The sequence below is a fragment of the Portunus trituberculatus genome, chromosome 16 (assembly GCF_017591435.1).
Source record: "Portunus trituberculatus isolate SZX2019 chromosome 16, ASM1759143v1, whole genome shotgun sequence".
NCBI lineage: Eukaryota > Metazoa > Arthropoda > Malacostraca > Decapoda > Portunidae > Portunus > Portunus trituberculatus.
Genome location: NC_059270.1, coordinates 2458612 through 2475449, shown reverse-complemented (window position 1 = coordinate 2475449; position 16838 = coordinate 2458612). Strand labels below are relative to the sequence as shown.

The window sequence follows — 16838 nt, the reverse complement described above, 5'->3', positions numbered from 1 at the left end:
TTATGTGGGGGATTAAAATAGTGAAAACTGCGCCCTTTAATCTTCTGACCTCCTAATCCTAATGTCAATGAAATGGTCTAATCGTACACAAATCTCAAGGTAAAAATGTGTCCCAGCACTGAAGGGGTTAAAAAAAATACAAAACTCTGTTAGTATTTGACGTGATTTTTTGATAAACCCGTCAGAAATGTTTATCTATGCATTCCCCTGTCTATCTGTGCCGTGTGTTAGAAGAAAACATGAAGGCAGGAAGCGAAACAAAAGCTAGACGTGAAGGGAGGCGGAAACCCTCACGTATATGTACATGTTGAGACACTGAACCGAGGATAAATCTCTCTTCCTCCCATTCTTCGCGGACAGCCTTTCATCCAGTCTTCCCGCCCGCCCTCTTTTACCTCTCGCACTGTTTCTATTCACCCCTATCATTGTTTTGTTCGTTCCTTACCTCCTCTCATCATCCACATCTCCATCATCCTTATTCCTTCATCATCTTTTATCTCCGTCACCTCCTCTTCCTTGTCTCCGTAAGTTAAATTAGATAATGTACATCTTAGTGCAATTCAACCCCTTCAGCACAAAGGACGAGTTTCCATATTCATTCTGGTTACTATTTGCTGCTTTCATACACCTTCAGAAACTTGTGTGTGTGGGGGGGGTAAAAATAGTGAAGAATGTGGTCATTAATCATCTGACCTCCATAGACCCTTCCTAATGTCAGTAAAATCGTCTAATCATACCCAAAACTTGTAGTAGAAATGCGTCCCAGTACTGAAGGAGTGAATACGAAGTCTCTTGGGTTTATTAGTCTTTTACGAGTGTGTGGTGTGAGTGTGATGACTTGCTTCGCTGTGGGAGTGGCCTGACTTACATTTTTGCGTAGTTTACAAGATGAGGTGAAGCTTTGTATGACCTGTGATTACGGAGAGGAGGAAGAGGAGGAGGAGGAGGAGGAGGAGGAGGAGGAGGAGGAGGAGGAGGAGGAGGAGGAGGAGGAGGAAAGAGATGGGCGGGGAAGAGCAGGAAGGGGAGGGACTGACCTTGTGGAAGAGGTCATGAAGTGTCAAGGTCAGGCAGTGGTGGTGGTAGTGGTGTGTGTGTGTGTGTGTGTGTGTGTGTGTGTGTGTGTGTGTGTGTGTGTGTGTGTGTGTACTGTGCTGTGAGAGGAAGTACTACAGCTGACACCTTTTCCGAGTACTAACCTCCCCCCTCCCTCTGGTACTCCTTATCCCCACCACCACCACCACCACCACCACCTGTTGCCTCACCATCACACTGCATACCTGAACACACACACACACACACACACACGGAAGAAAAAAAATATTATCACTAAAAAAATATATAAAAATAAAATAACCAGCGAAGCATCTGCAAATATTTGACTCAGGAATACGTAAGCACAACCAGGATGACGGTCACTGAACTGGGAGAGAGAGAGAGAGAGAGAGAGAGACAGTTGGGAGAAAGATCAGACGAGTGGTGCTGGTGGTAGTGGTGGTGGTAGTGCTGGTAATGCTGGAAACTTGCCAGATATGTAGTACGCGATTTTTATATTAATTCCACTTACTATGTGGCGATTTGAAACAGCTTCAGAAACTTATGTGGGGATTAAAATAGTGAAGAATCTGGCCATCAATCTTCAGACCTCCATAGACCCTTCCTAATGTCAATAAAATCATCTAATCACACCCAAACCTCAAGTAAAAAAATGCGTCCCAGTACTGAAGAGGTTGAATCCATGTGATCTGTCCTTGTATGTGTTTGAAGGTTGAGGTTGCGAGTGGTTTGAGTGGTGTGGGTGGCATGTAGTGTTGCGTGCATTGTGTGTGTTGCGTGCTTGTGAATGAGTGCGTGTGATATTGTGTGGTGAGGAAATTTGCTGGTGTGCTTGAGTGTGTTAGCGTGCGTGGGAACAGAAGGAGATGAAGATTGTTGCGTTTATGGAGTGTGAAGGAAGAGGCGAGGTGAGTGACTGTAGAGAGAGAGAGAGAGAGAGAGAGAGAGAGAGATGCTGTAAGAAAAGAAGAAGAAGAAGAAGAAGGAGAAACAGAAAAAAAGATGTTCCGTAAACGATGATGAATAACAAGGAAAAAAAATATCTTGAATGATGAGAAAATGATGAAAAACAGATGAAGAAAAAGAAATAAAGAACAGGAAACTGACATAGAGGAGAATGAAGATAAGGAGAAGATTAAGAAGGTGATTTGGAAAGACGAAGATAAGATTATGAAGGAGAAAGGAATTAGGAAGAGTATGAGATGAAGATGAGGAGAAAGAAGAGGCCGTGGTTGTGAAGAATATAAAAAGAGTGGAATAGGAGAAGAGATGGATAGACTGAGAAAAGACGGATAAGGAAGAGGAGGAAGAGGTGAAGACAGTAGACAGGAATTGGAGGAGCAGGAGGAGGAAGAGGGGGAGATCATAGTGGTGGTGGTGATGGAGGAGAAGGAGGAGGAGGAAAAGGTGGCGAAGGCAGTAGACAAGAGTAGAAGGAGGAGGAGGGAAGAAAAGGAGATCATGGTGGTGGTGTGGTGGTGGTGGTGATGGATGGAGGAGGAGGAGGAGGAGGAGGAGGAGGAGGAGGAGGAGGAGGAGGAAGAAGAGGAGCGTGTGAGGTGCCCTTGCCCCAGGGAGGGGACGACCCACTCTGTCTGGCTGCTGTCATAATCTAACCACCACCACCACCACCACCACCACCACCAATAACAGCACACACATACCCTTTCTCACTATGACTGCTTTTTAGATAATTTCTCTAACTCATACTTGTCAAATGATGTCACTGTGTTCTTCGTTACTTCCTTCTTTCCATCCCATCCCAGCCATAAGTTAAGCTATGCCGCGCCTCGCCTTCGCCGCCTCTCCCAGCCTTCCCAGCCTCTCCCAGTGTCCGCAGCGCAGGGGGATGAGCAATTAGTCAGTGAATCACCCCGTCGTGTATTAGCATAAGACACGAAAAGCCGATTAGCAAGACTAACGCCGATTCCTCACATTACCTGTAGGATGTGTGTGTGTGTGTGTTTGTTTGTGTTTAACCCCTTCAGTACCATGACGCGTTTCCATATTCTGCTTACTGCTTAGTGATTATGTACAGCTTCGGAAACTCATGTGGTGGATTAAAATAGTGAAGACTCTGGGCATTCATCTTCTGACCCTCATAGACCCTTACCAATGTCAATAAAACGGTTTAATCGTACACAAATCTCGAGGTGAAAAATGTATCCTAATAGTGAAGGGGTTATTGACTAATGCCCTTATATCACCGCTCGTGGCGCAGATTAAAAAGCTGACAGGTAAGTAGTCACCGGCAGTACGAGGTCGGAGGTAACGGTGCTGCCTGCAAACCCTCGGGCTCCTGCTGGCTCGGGTTCAATTATTAGTCCTGAGCCAAGTGGACAGCTGACACCCCGCCTACCCGCCCATCTCATCTCTCTCCCTCCCCAACTTAACCTACTCTAACCCCCCCAAGACACCCAGTGAATCCAGGTCTGGTCAGAAAGCCAATACTCTGACAAAAACTCATGTCCGAGGAGGTTAACCGTGGCATCGCTGTTTTTGTATTGTCTGGGATAGAAGGAAAGGTGAATGACCAGCCATACATCCTTGTCTGTGATGCGGATTTGGGCATTGAGGCTTTGCACCGTTGACAGTATTTTTGCTTATTATTTTCCACTTCCTCCTCCTCCTCCTTCTTTTTCTTCTTCTCCATCTTCATCTCCACCTTCTTTCTCCTTCTTCTCCTTCTCTTTCTCCTTCTTCTCCTTCTCCTTCTCCTTCTCCTTCTCCTTCTCCTTCTCCTTCTCCTTCTCCTTCTCCTTCTCCTCCTCCTCCTCCTCCTCCTCCTCCTCCTCCTCCTCCTCCTCCTCCTCCTCCTCCTCCTCCTCTTTTGTCTTCTTTCCTTTTAATCGTAAACAAAATTGTGTAGTTTTATCGCTATTATCATCATCATCACCACCACCACCACCGCATTATTCCTCCTCCTCCTACTCCTCCTCCTCCTCCTCCAATGCCTTCTTCAGTAGTCAAATTCCTTAGTTAATCTCTGACAAGTTCTGCATGCAAAACATTACATTAGTCTTATCTCTCTCTCTCTCTCTCTCTCTCTCTCTCTCTCTCTCTCTCTCTCTCTCTCTCTCTCTCTCTCTCTCTCTCTCTCTCTCTCTCTCTCTCTCTCTCTCTCTCTCTCTCTCTCTCTCTCTCTCTCTCTCTCTCTCTCTCTCTCTCGTTACGTCCGAGTGTCCTTTGTGTATTGTGCTGCGCGTGATCCTCGTCTTAAACTGTCATCTGCTGCGCCTTCTGCACTTCTATTTTATTTATCTGCACTGTGTCTCTTCATGCAGTTGTTGAGTCCTGTGTTGCGTCCGCGTGCGTGTTCCTACTAGTGTGTGTGTGTGTGTGTGTGTGTGTGTGTGTGTGTGTGTGTGTGTGTGTGTGTGTGTTTCCTGCAGCTGGGCGTCAAGTGTGCAGTGGAGGTGCTGGCGAGGTCATGACGCGGTGTTTACATATCATAATTTTGCCATATATAGAAACACTGAGCTAGGCAACCCTTCTCTCGTCTCTCCTTCCCTCCAGCACGGCCTCCAATATTTCAACTCCCTACCTCGCATTTAAGATTACTTCCCCAAACTTCTGCAGCTAAATGGTGGTTATTACTTTTCTTAAATTTCAACGCAGATTTTTCTCATTTTTCCATTTATCGCACCCTGCCTGCCTTCCCCCTTTCCTTACCTAATTGAAGTGCTCGTAAACACATCAGACAAGGTTGCTTACGCTCTGAAACCTTTATGCAGATACTTCCACTACATTTAAAGAGCTCCAGTTGAAGTGACACGAGTTTTAAAGGTGTTTTTTTACGTTTAACTGACAGAATAGCAAGATTTCTTCGTTATTGCTTAGGAAAACACTCGTGAGAACCCTGCAAATCATCCCTGTGGCCTTGAAAAAGATAGTCATGGTGAGAGAAATAGAGAGAGAGCGAGTAAAGCGGTTCTCAATTCTGGTCTTTGTGGGGGCATTGCTCGGCGTGGTCTGTTTCCCGTCCAGCCGGCAGGAATGGCGCAGGAATATTGATGCTGCAGTGTTGTGAAGGAGGATTCGATACCAGTGATGGACGAAGGGAAGGTCGAGGGCAAGCTTTTATTTTATACGTCCGGGGTGGAAAAATGTGAGACTAGCTTTTTTATTTCTCTCTCTGATATTTAGATTGCGAGGGTGAGGGTAGTGGTGGTGGTGGTGGTGGACGTCTGAAGATGGAAGCTTATACTATTTGTCTTGTGTGTACGTGTGTGTGTGTGTGTGGAAGTGGTTATGGTGATAGTTTGAGGTGAGCGAAGGTAAACACTGCAAATTCAACTAGAACCCTTTGAAAATAGTGCAGGTGAGGCGCAGAATTGTTTCAGGATATGGACCTGACTGATGGGAAGGAGGGTGGAATGCGAGGGAAGGCTGCGAAGGAAGGTAAGGAGTATGGGGGTTTGAGAATGACATAAAGAGGAAGGCAGGGTGCGTGTGGGAGGGAGTGATGGAGGGACGAGTGGGAAAGGGATGTATTATGTCTGCTTAGATGATGAATGTGGTGTCGAGTGGGTCTTGTTTCATTACCCTCTTCACTTTGTCTTCCATAAGCAGTCTCGGTCTCTCTCTCTCTCTCTCTCTCTCTCTCTCTCTCTCTCTCTCTCTCTCTCTCTCTCTCTCTCTCTGACCTTTCCCTTCTTCTCACTGTTTTTCCTTGACTTTTTCTACCAATTATCTTCTTGTTCTGCTTACTGTTTATCTCCAGCCTCGCTTTTATTATACTTTTTCTTCTTCTCTTTCTTTGCCTTTCCTTCCCTTTCATTCTTATTTTAGTAGCTCTTCCTTTTTATCCCTTTTTTTTATTTTGATTCTGTCGTTCTCTGTCATCGTTCTGTTACCACTATTTTTTATAACTCCCTTCCCTTTCTCTCTTTCCTTTTCTCTATTTTGGTGTCTCTCCTTGCCATCAGTCACTTTTTTTCTTTATTTTTTTTCGGCCAACATTCCCACCTGTTCCTCGCTCCTCTCCCTTACATCTCTTGTCTCATGCGTCTTCCCACCTGTCTTGGCACCTTATCAGTCGCTCCTTTGATCGTGAGAATTTCAGTAACACCTCGACGCCTCTGAGTCTCCAGGTGTTCGTCAGCCTCAAGACTTCTCTGTAGGCATCTCCCTCCCTTACTCCCTCCATCCCTCACAGTCACACCTTCCCTCGTCGCGAACACAAACGAATACATTTATCAAGGTAAATGTAACTGCCTTGAGTGCTAGAATAATAAAGGTTGAAAAGGAGGTTTAATTTATCGCTTTGTTCGGGTAGATAATGTTTGTATACATGTGTGTAGTGATACGCTTCCTGCTCGGTTCGCCTTTCCTCATGAGTGTGTGTGCCGGCGAGGGTTCATGGGAGGGGGGATTAGGGGGGATTGAACCGCTTCATTGTTGTTGCGTTTGATGGAGGTGAAAGGAAAATTACACAGCAGTGGGAGGTGAGGGGAAGGATGATCTCACTACCGGCGCCAGGGAGGTAAGCTAAGGCTGGAGTCTCCTTCTCTACCTCCCTGAGTTTCCGTCTTACGAGAGTGTTTGCTACGTACTGTACATTCATCCTCTCAGTCTGTAGTCCTCGCGGGGTTTAGTGTATTGGACCAGTTGCTATACATAGACCTCCGCCTCATCATCCCAGCGTGGGCTTGTGGGCCGGCGGGAGGATAAACACTAAGGTGGGAAAGGTCAAGGGTTGAAGGCGCCCCATATAGCAAGCAGGTGAGGTCAGGTTACAGGAAGACTAGTGTTCTTTTTGCTCTATACTTTAGTCTTCATTTAGTTGTCATGTTAACGATGCCACAAGTTAGTATTTTGACCACAATGGCTTTTCAGAGTTAATAAATTGGTGTGATGGGACGTTGAGGTATAATTTGCTGACAACACTGATGGCAAAGAGAGTGACTGAGTAGTTTAGATCTTGTCGTATTTGTAGTCTAATTTTCCCTCAGTTGTATCGTGTGGAGTTAATCAAATGAAGAGGCAAACTAGACGGGCAGTCAAAGAGAGGGTGGGGGGGTGTACTGGCGGTGGCTAGCAGGTACCAGTGTCTGTGCAGGTATGTTGGGTGTGGCTTCAGGAGAAAAGATGCTAATGTTATACTTTCATTCATAACAGTGCGGGTTTTAATTGCCATGCTACCATTGCTGCTGGTTAGTTAAAGAGCAAGTGGCTGGATGTCATTACTAATACAGGCAAGATGATTGAAGCAAGAGAGATAGAGGGAGAGAGGAATATAGCGGTGTTACTGTTAAAACTTCATTCATTATAGTCGTGGATTGTAGTTCTAATGTTACCAATGCAAGCAGTTCGATAGAAGGTGAGGAAATCATTAGTATGACTGGTTAAGAAAGAAAAGTTACTGCCATACCTTTAAAATACTTCTCATGTTAACGATTCTAAATTAAAAGACAGATGACCGAAAACCATTAGTGCAGTGAATATGACTTGCTTCTATACCTTCATTAAGATTATTCCTCTTGTTAGCAATATCAATAAATCAAAAGACAGGTGGCCGAAAATCATTAGTATAGTGAACATAACAGGTAATGAAAGAAAATAACCTTTACTAATATACCTTCATTCAAAATAGCTCTCATGTCACCTTAACCCCCTTCAGTACCAGGACGCGTTGCCCTACTCATTTTGCTTGCCATTTGGTGATTTTATACAGCTTCAGAAACTCATGTGGGGGATTGAAATAGTGATGACTGACCATTAATCCTCAGACCTCCATAGACCCTTCCTAATGTCAATAAAATGGTCTAATCGTACACAAATCTCCAGGTAAAAATGTGTCCCAGTGCTGAAGAGGTTAAAGGGCGCTGACCAAATGTGTTTAGCAAGGTAAAACTGTGTCCCAATACTGAAGAAGTTAAAGGGCGCTGACCGGATGTGTTTAGTAGTGCAGGTATGTTAGGTGTTGCGTGCCCAGGTGGTTGAGTTCCGTGTATACTAAGCTATAGTGAGGTAAAGACTTGTTGGCGGAGGCAAGGTCGCAGAGAGGGCTGACTCACACACTCTGGTTCCTCAAGTGACACATTCATTCTTGTCTGGTGAAGTTGACCGCTGGATAAGTTATCGGACTGCATGACGTAAGGAAGTAAGAAAGTTATCTCACCGTTCTCTTCTCTTCTCTTCTCTCTCTCTCTATCTCTCTGTGAAAAGGAACAACGCTTAAATGTTTGTAAATCTAAATACACATAACTGTCCACTTTCTCATCCAAAAGAAGATAGAGATAATACTCGTTGGCTTTACATTAGAGAATAAAAGTGATAAAGACATGAACGTGTTTGGTAATGAATGAGGGAGGAGGAAAATGAAAAACGTCCATAAATAGCCATCGTTCAGTACATGCAGAAGGGAAGAGGTTTAATATTAACGCCGACATTTGCAAGGTATTTTTTTCCTTCCGTTGTTGCGTGTCATGGCGCGGGGGGACACTGACCTGCATGTGTGTGTGTGTGTGTGTGTGTGTGTGTGTGTGTGTGTGTGTGTGTGTAGTCTGTTATTATTCTCTCTCTCTCTCTCTCTCTCTCTCTCTCTCTCTCTCTCTCTCTCTCTCTCTCTCTCTCTCTCTCTCTCTCTCTCTCTCTCTCTCTCTCTCTCTCTCTCTCTCTCTCTCTCTCATATCTGATACTTGAGTCATGATTTTTTTTTTCTTATTGTCTAAGTTTCGTTTATTTTACTTTTAGAACACTAGTAGCCAAGTCTCTCTCTCGCTCTGGCTCTGGCTCTGTGTGTGTGTGTGTGTGTGTGTGTGTTTCGATGGGTGGCTGGGTGGCTGGTTGTCTAACGGGGCGGAATGAAGGGTATGTTGATGAGATGGTTAAAGGTACCGATGCGTGACTCGATTAGCGGGTAGACAAGTGTGCTATTTCTGTCCCCCTCCCTTGAGTAACCCACATTGGCGTGCCGTGGGAGTTTGCGTCCGTATTCAGAAAAGCCTTCCCCTCTTACTACGATTTTTCAAGGCCACAGAAACAACTAGCTGGATTTTCGAGACAGTTTTTCCTTTTAACTAGAAATCTTGCCAGTCTATCACCAGAACCATAAAAATACTCTTAAAAACACTTGAGCCTTTGAGAAACAGTGATGGTGAGAGAGCAAAGCGTTTCAGAATACAGGACAGTTTTTCCTTTTAATTAACTAGAAATCTTGCCAATCTACCACTGAACCATCAAAATACTCTTAAAAACATGAGTATCTACAACTTGAGCTTTTGGAAAGTAGTGATGGTGAGAGAGCAAAGCGTTTCAGAGTACAGAGTGTGGTTGTAGTTGTATTGTACGAGAGATTAGGATCAGGAAGGGCTCGTAGGGGAAGGGAAGGGAAGATGAGGGAAGGGAAAAGGGAAGAGGTAAAAGGTTTGCTGCCTATATGTAAAGGTATACCAAGTGGTGCATTTCATTAAGTAAAGTGTAACATAGAATTTTAACCTTTCACTGCCAGACGAGTTTTTTTTTTTTTTCTCATAACCACCTACAACATTCCGGACTCTTATGATTATATGCTGTTACTCTTATCACTTAAATTGTTGCACATCCTTTGTGTCTTGGTCTCCGTGCATAAGACCTATTTCTTTTCTTTTTCTGCAGTATTTTAAGTGAGTGAAGCAAAGGGTGTAAATCTTTATATACCCTAACATGGTACACTCTACTGAAACTTCACGAAACACAAAAGAAAGCCAGGTAACTCACTGCGAGACACTAACCTTAACTCCTTTAGTACCGGGACGCATTTTTACCACGAGTTTGGGTACGATTAGACGACTTCATTGACATTAGGAAGCGTCTATGGAGGTCAGAAAATTAATGGCTAGAGTCTTCACTATTTCAATCCCCACATAAGTTTCTGAAGCTGTATAAAATCACCAAATAGTAAGCAGAGTGAATATGAGAACGCGTCATGGTACTGCAGGGTGTTAAACTTCACTAGAGAAATCAATACCTACTGACATTCACGCAAGATTATCGACCTCCAGTGCAGGAGATGAGCCTGTGGCGGGCTGAGAAGGCAGTGTACAGTAGTGAGGTAGTGTAAACATCGGGGAGTGTAAGTCAGTGTATCGTTCCACCGTTTTATCGACCTTGGATGTGGTGAGAAAATTTGTGCCCGTTGATAACAAGTTGGGCGTGTGATAAGGGAAAGGTCAAGAGGTGAGGAAAAGACGAGGGTGACTTATAACTCATGCCTGATAGAGATTGTGCGAGACTGATTACAGGTGACAAGTGAAAGGGTGCCCTGTGTAGCCGTAGAAGCTGCATGGGCGGCGTCCCTCGTTATACCTGTGACGGGTGGCAGGAAAGAAAGAAAGAGAGAGAAAAAAACTTGAAAAATACTAGTCAAGCTTTACGTGTACTATGTTCATTACACAACAGAGCAACAATACACGTTAATATTTCACCCACGGCAGAGTAACAGCGGCACAATCCAAGACCTTCACGTGCGTTGTGTTGTTATCAGCTGCACGTTATCTCAGTACTTTCCCTGGCCAGGCGTCTTGCAGGAGGTATGCGGATGTAGAACCCACTGGACTGAACGTGCTGGGGAGGACGTACACAGAGAACCCAAGAGAAGAGAAGAGTGAAAGCCTGGCAAGTTTCATAGCGCAAGGACGGCGTTATGAGAACAGAGACAGAAGACTGGGAGAGGACCAGCAGGAGGGCTTCCCAGCTGACCCGAGACGAGGGCAGCGCACGGCCAGGTACCCATTGCGTCCGGGGTCACACTGCCGTTGCTCCCGCCCCGCTGTGGTGGTCCTCTTTTGGGCGTGGAGTGTGTTTGTATATCGGCGCCAGATTGGTGTCGTGGAGAACTCTGACCGCTAGGGGGCTATTGTGTTCACGTGTTGCTGCGTGAGGGGCTGGTGTTAGATCAGCTGATGCGCCCGGCTGGTGGAGGCTGCAATGAGAGAGAGAGAGAGAGAGAGAGAGAGAGAGAGAGAGAGAGAGAAGACGTACATCCCGAACTTCGTCTTTGTTGTGAGCCGGTATGAGAAGTGCTCCACCCTCCTCCTCCTCCTCCTCCTCCTCCTCCTCCTCCTCCTCCTCCTCCTCCTCCTCCTCCTCCTCCTCTTCCTCCTCCTCCTCCTGGATCTCCCTCAGTGAACGACTCCTCCTCCATCTCCGTCCTGCGCCACTGCCTGCTATCTCTCGCCATTAACCCTGTCCTGGTACACCGCTGGTTGGGTGGGTCAGGTATCTCAGACGGCCTCCAGAATCCGGCCTCCACCTGGTCCCTGCCCGTCACCGCCTCACCTGCCTCACCTGCCTGGCTCTCGCGTACCCACCTGTTCCCTCTAGGCTTTGGATTCACGTTCAGGCGGTTTTAAGAAGCGTCTACATTGAAACCGATAGAGGCTTATGTTCTGAGTGTTTTGGAAAGGGAATGGAGGTTAGGAATGAAGAAAGAAAAGGAGAGGAATGTTTGGGAATGTGGAGGGAAAGGGTGGGATGGGAGGCAGCAAGACACACACACACACACACACAGACGCACGGTGGGTGTACATTGAGGACTTCCATGAGCTTTGTGACCAGAATTCAGTTTGCAGATTGGACATTTCGAGTGGCTGGCTGGCCGGGGATAGCTTTACGTGTCATAAATGGGCGGCGTGTCATTGGCTGTGCGTGGCAGTGTTCGTGCGTGTGCGTGTGTGCGCATTTGTACGACTGTATTGTCATAGAAACCGGAGCTCTTCTCAACACACACACACACATGAGAGAGAGAGAGAGAGAGAGAGAGAGAGAGAGAGAGAGAGAGAGAGAGACACCCCACTCCTTCATTTCTACTCAATTCAGGTGTAGTGAGTGAGCGAGTGGGTGGTGAGTCGGTGGGTGGGTGGGCGGGCGGAAATGAAGAAGACAGTGCGCAGTGGGCGGAAGAATAGGGCGTAGAAGAAGCTTTATAGTGGGCGTGTTGTGGGCGCGAGAGACTACAAATAAAATAGAAGGAGGATGTGTTGCTGTGGGTGGCGAGGCGGGGATGATGAGAGAGAGAGAGAGAGTACAGGTAATTAATGAGTTAATAGCCAGGTGATGGATTAAGTCTGTGTGGGGGAAGGTGGTGGTGGGTGTACCTGGGCGTGCTATATGAATGAGTACCGGGGTGTGGCTGGGTGTGGCTAGGGGTGGCTGGGTGTGGATATGGGATGGGACTGGACGTAGTGGATAAAGAATGTGGAGAGGTGAAGAGGAGGAGTGGATCATCATGGGTTAGGTTGGTGTATTTATATCCCGAGGAGGAGGAGGAGGAGGAGGAGGAGGAGGAGGAGGAGGAGGAGGGTGACGTCATGGTTTTCAACTTACAGCCTGCACCTTTATGACGTCATGCACACGCCCCACGAGACTCGGGAGGCAGGTGTGGCGGTCAGGTGTGTGTGTGTGTGTGTGTGTGTGTTGTCAGTATTCCTCTTCGACCATACATAAAACTGCTTTATTTTGCGTGTAAAGATTTTATAGCCTTTTTGGAAGTGTGTGGTCTGTAAAATGCTGTCTGTCTGTCTGTCTATCTGTCTGTTTTCACTCAGGCAAACAGAGAGACATATTGCATTTTTTATCTATCTTTTTATTTTCATTCTCGTAAACCAAAAAATAAAATCACTGAAGGGAGCCATAAGAGAACTCCAAGCATGTATTAATCTGTATAGCACATAAATACACTCACCAAAATAACGAAAATACAAACACAAATAAAGTAAACACACACATACACACACACACACAGTACTTTACAAATACACCCAACCATTACAATTAAGTAATAAAAAAGGAGAAGGAAGCAAAAAACAAGAGTAAACGAAGGCAAGAGACCACATTACTACATACATAGAGAGTAGATATTTACAATTGAGAAATTAATAAGAAGGGAACAAAAAGCGAGATTGAACGAAGACAAGAGACCACACTACTACATACATAGAGAGTAAATAGAAGGTAGATGAGAATGCGATACATGATATAAAACAAACCATGCATGCGGCTGAGAGGGCGAGGTGGTGTGTATATACGGTGAGGAGACGCACTGAGGGGCTGGCTGCTAATGAGTCGAGGAGGTGCATGTGTGGCAGGCGGCGCTGGCAGTGGCGGGGCTGGGGCGGGATGAGGTCCAGGGTATTCTGCTCCCCTTACTGTCCATCATTCCTTCTTAGTGTTTACAGTTGGCCCTGCCCTGACTCCCGAGGGACGCCGGCACCCCCTTTGAAGCGAGAGAGAGAGAGAGAGAGAGAGAGAGAGAGAGAGAGAGAGAGAGAGAGAGATTCAGTCAGTCAGTCCCTAGAAATTGTTTGTTTGTGAATGTGTCTCTCTCTCTCTCTCTCTCTCTCTCTCTCTCTCTCTCTCTCTCTCTCTCTCTCTCTCTCTCTCTCTCTCTCTCTCTCCATCCATCCTCCCTTGCTCCAGTTTAAATCATTAGTGCTCATCTGTGTATTTTACTCTCTCTCTCTCTCTCTCTCTCTCTCTCTCTCTCTCTCTCTCTCTCTCTCTCTCTCTCTCTCTCTCTCTCTCTCTCTCTCTCTCTCTCTCTCTCTCTCTCTCTCATGCCAAGCAATTCCCTCACACACACACACACACACACACACACACACACACACACACACACACACACACACACACACACACACACACACACACACACACACACACACACACACACACACACACAACGGATCACTTTGTTACCCTCACCCTACCCACAGTCCATCCATCATTGCATCCCTTCCTCACCTCCCCTACACACGCCCCTCACGCCCCCACGCCCCTGCTGACCCGCGCCCCTCCATCCCACAACCCTCTGATAGAATATAAAGGCGTGAAATTAGAATGAAGGATTAGCTGGCCTTATCTATTTTTATTTATTTTTTTTTCGTCTTGCATTATTTCTCCTATTGCAAGCACACACACACACACACACACACACACACACACACGCACAAGAAGCATATTTGTCTTCTTGTTTATCTATTTTTTTTCCTTCTAAGTGTGTGTGTCAAGTGGTCTTATTTTTTCTTGAGAGTGTTTCTAGTTTATGCTTCAGAATTTACACGCCACCCCGCACCCTCGTTCTCGTCCTCGTCTTCGTCCTCGTCCTCGTGTCAGTCTGCATTTAGGTGTTCTGTTCACTAGCGCCTAGTATGCTTATTCTTGCAAATTCATCTTTTTTTTCTTTATTTTGCGTCTTGCTCAGATTTAATACTTCTTCACCTGTGCATTCTATCCTCCTCCTCCTCCTCCTCCTCCACCTCTTTCGCCCTCAATATCTCCTGCACTACCTCTCTTCCTCCTCCTCGTCTTCTTTACCCTTCAATACCTCATATTTCACAATTGGAGTGTATAGCTAATCACGTACAACTTCTTAAGAGCCCAAAGATCTACACCTCATTGTTCTTCCCTTGTATTCCTTTGTGCTTCTACTCCAGGCCACTCATTACGTCCACCTCTCTCGGAGCTCGACGCTATCAGGTTTCACGGAACACTTGAGATTACCCGCGTTCCTCTCCACCTTGTTGACGCTGGAGGCGGGACTCGGCGAGGCTGTTTGGGGCAGATGAAGAGGGATGTGATGTACGGGACAGGGAAAAGAGAGGATTGGAAGGGGAGTCTAGAGATGGGAGTGAGGAGGGTGCATGTATGTGAGAGGAGATGAAGTAAGGAGGCGTATGAGAGGATTATGAGATTAGGTTTGGCACTAAGTGAGGAAGACGAAGGTGGATTAGTGAGCTAGTGAGGATTAGGAGCTAGTGAGGATTGAGAGGCAGTGAGAGAGTGCTGGTGAGTGAGGGAGGGAAGGAAAGACGTGTACAGTGTTATCTTGAGCACATGGACCATTTGACTGTATAGGATTGTGGTGTGGTAAATAAATAAATAGTTAAGTTGATAGATAAATAAACACAGTCAATTATTTAGGCCATTAGAAACCTACTGCGTTTTAGTGGCACATCATAGCACGCGAGACACCACCACCACCACCACCACCACCACCACAGCATGCTTTTAAACACTCAATAAAAACATAATCCAGTTTTCTTTCAATTCATCTTTATATTTGGGTATTTAGAACGAGCTGATTGTCTCGTCTAGTTGCTCCCGTGTCTCTGCTGCGCCCCTCGCCACGCTGCTCACACTGACAGATTGTATTGTCTTTTTGCGCACCTGATAAGATATAATGAGGATTAATTATACCTACGATTGGAAGGCCTTTTATCGCGGCGACTCGACGTGAGAGCTAATTACCACAGTGAGTCAGCGGTGTGTGTGTGTGTGTATGTGTGATGAGGCAACAACAGCACACGTTATGTTACCTGTCGTCCTTGTGTCGTTGTGCGCCCTCGTGATGAACGGTGTGGCCCTCTCCCTGGTTATGGCTGGTGGAGTGGCGGCGGAGTGGTGCAGTGTTACAGGGCGGGATTACACTCTGCCCGGACTGTTACTCTGCCCTTGTCGAGAAGAGAACTCTGTGTATTGTAAACAGTATCACTTAATGCACTGTTTGGTTAACGTCTTCAATACCGGGACGCATTATTTCCTTGAGATCCGTGTTCGATTAGACGATTTTATTGATATTGGGAAGGGTCTATGGAGGTCAGAAGATTAATAGCCACAGTCTTCACTATTTTAATCCCCACATAAGTTTCTAAAGCTGTATAAAATCGCAATATAATAGGCAGAATGTATATAGAAACGTGTCTTGGTTAACCCATTAATTACTGGGGCACATTTTAACGAGTTTTGGATATGATTAGACCATTTTATTGACATTAGGAAAGGTCTTTGGAGGTCAGAATATTAGTAGCCACAGTCTTCACTATTTTAATCTCCACGTATGTTTCTGAAGCTAAATAAAATCACAATATAATAAGCATAATGAATATGGAAACGCGTCCTGGTACTGAATTGGTTAAGGCAGACTATAAGTTGACGGTAGGGATAAAATTGGATCGACATGGTAGTTGTGACCTTGAGATGGCCAAACTGTATGTATACGTACACTCACACTGCCTTTATGAGTGTGTGTGTTTGTCTGTCTGTCTGTGCGCCCACCCACCCTCGTAACACATGTGGGCGTTGACATGACGTGACTGTAGACTTCCATGATGTTGTCTTCAATAACAAGCTTTTTGTTCTGTCATTGCTCAACCCTCATTATCGTCATAGTCCCCCTCCCCTCCTTTCCTCCTGCCCACGTCCCTCCCCTGCCATCCCAGTTCTGCTCTATCTCGGGACACATCCTATACTAACACCAGTGTCCCGCGTTCCTCTCTCAGCGGTGCGTCCCGGGCCCACACACACCAACACTACCGCTATTATAGACTGCGGACACAAGCTACTCTGTCACTCTGTACTTCATCTGTTTGTGTTGTACTGGCTGCTCTCTACACGCCACTGAACACGGCCATTCACTAAGACAGACACGCGTCACTGTTGATTTTGTTGCTGATACTACGTGTTACTCTTACGACTGCCACTGCCACTACCACTACCACTAGCACTACCACCACTACTACTACTACTACTACTACCACTACCACTACCACTACTACTACTACTACATGTAACATTTTTATCAGTACACCTGCTTATTTATCACCACCAACAGTCACCACACACACACACAAGTTTAACACCATCAGTATCAAACACAGAGCTTGTTTACAACGGTGTGTCAAGCGAGGACGTGTAACGCGGGTTCAGAAAGCGCCCTGTGATATCTGTGGTTGCTTACCAGACCCAGTATAACGTAACTTGTCCTAACTCATCAGCTCGAACCGCCGCTGTCAATACTC

At 45.9% G+C, this 16838-nt stretch overlaps 1 protein-coding gene across 44 annotated transcripts in view; it reads left to right on the top strand.

Moving 5' to 3' along the window:
- LOC123504409 (microtubule-actin cross-linking factor 1-like) overlaps positions 1–16838 on the top strand; it is a 281273-nt gene that overhangs the window by 26725 nt on the left and 237710 nt on the right. Inside the window, exon 1 of one of the 44 annotated variants that reach the window (XM_045254898.1) lies at positions 16325–16393. The exons of the other annotated variants lie outside the window; for them this stretch is intronic. The gene's annotated coding sequence lies outside the window, so the exon portion shown is untranslated. Of the gene's footprint in view, positions 1–16324; positions 16394–16838 lie in introns of those variants that run through there. 44 annotated transcript variants of the gene reach the window in all.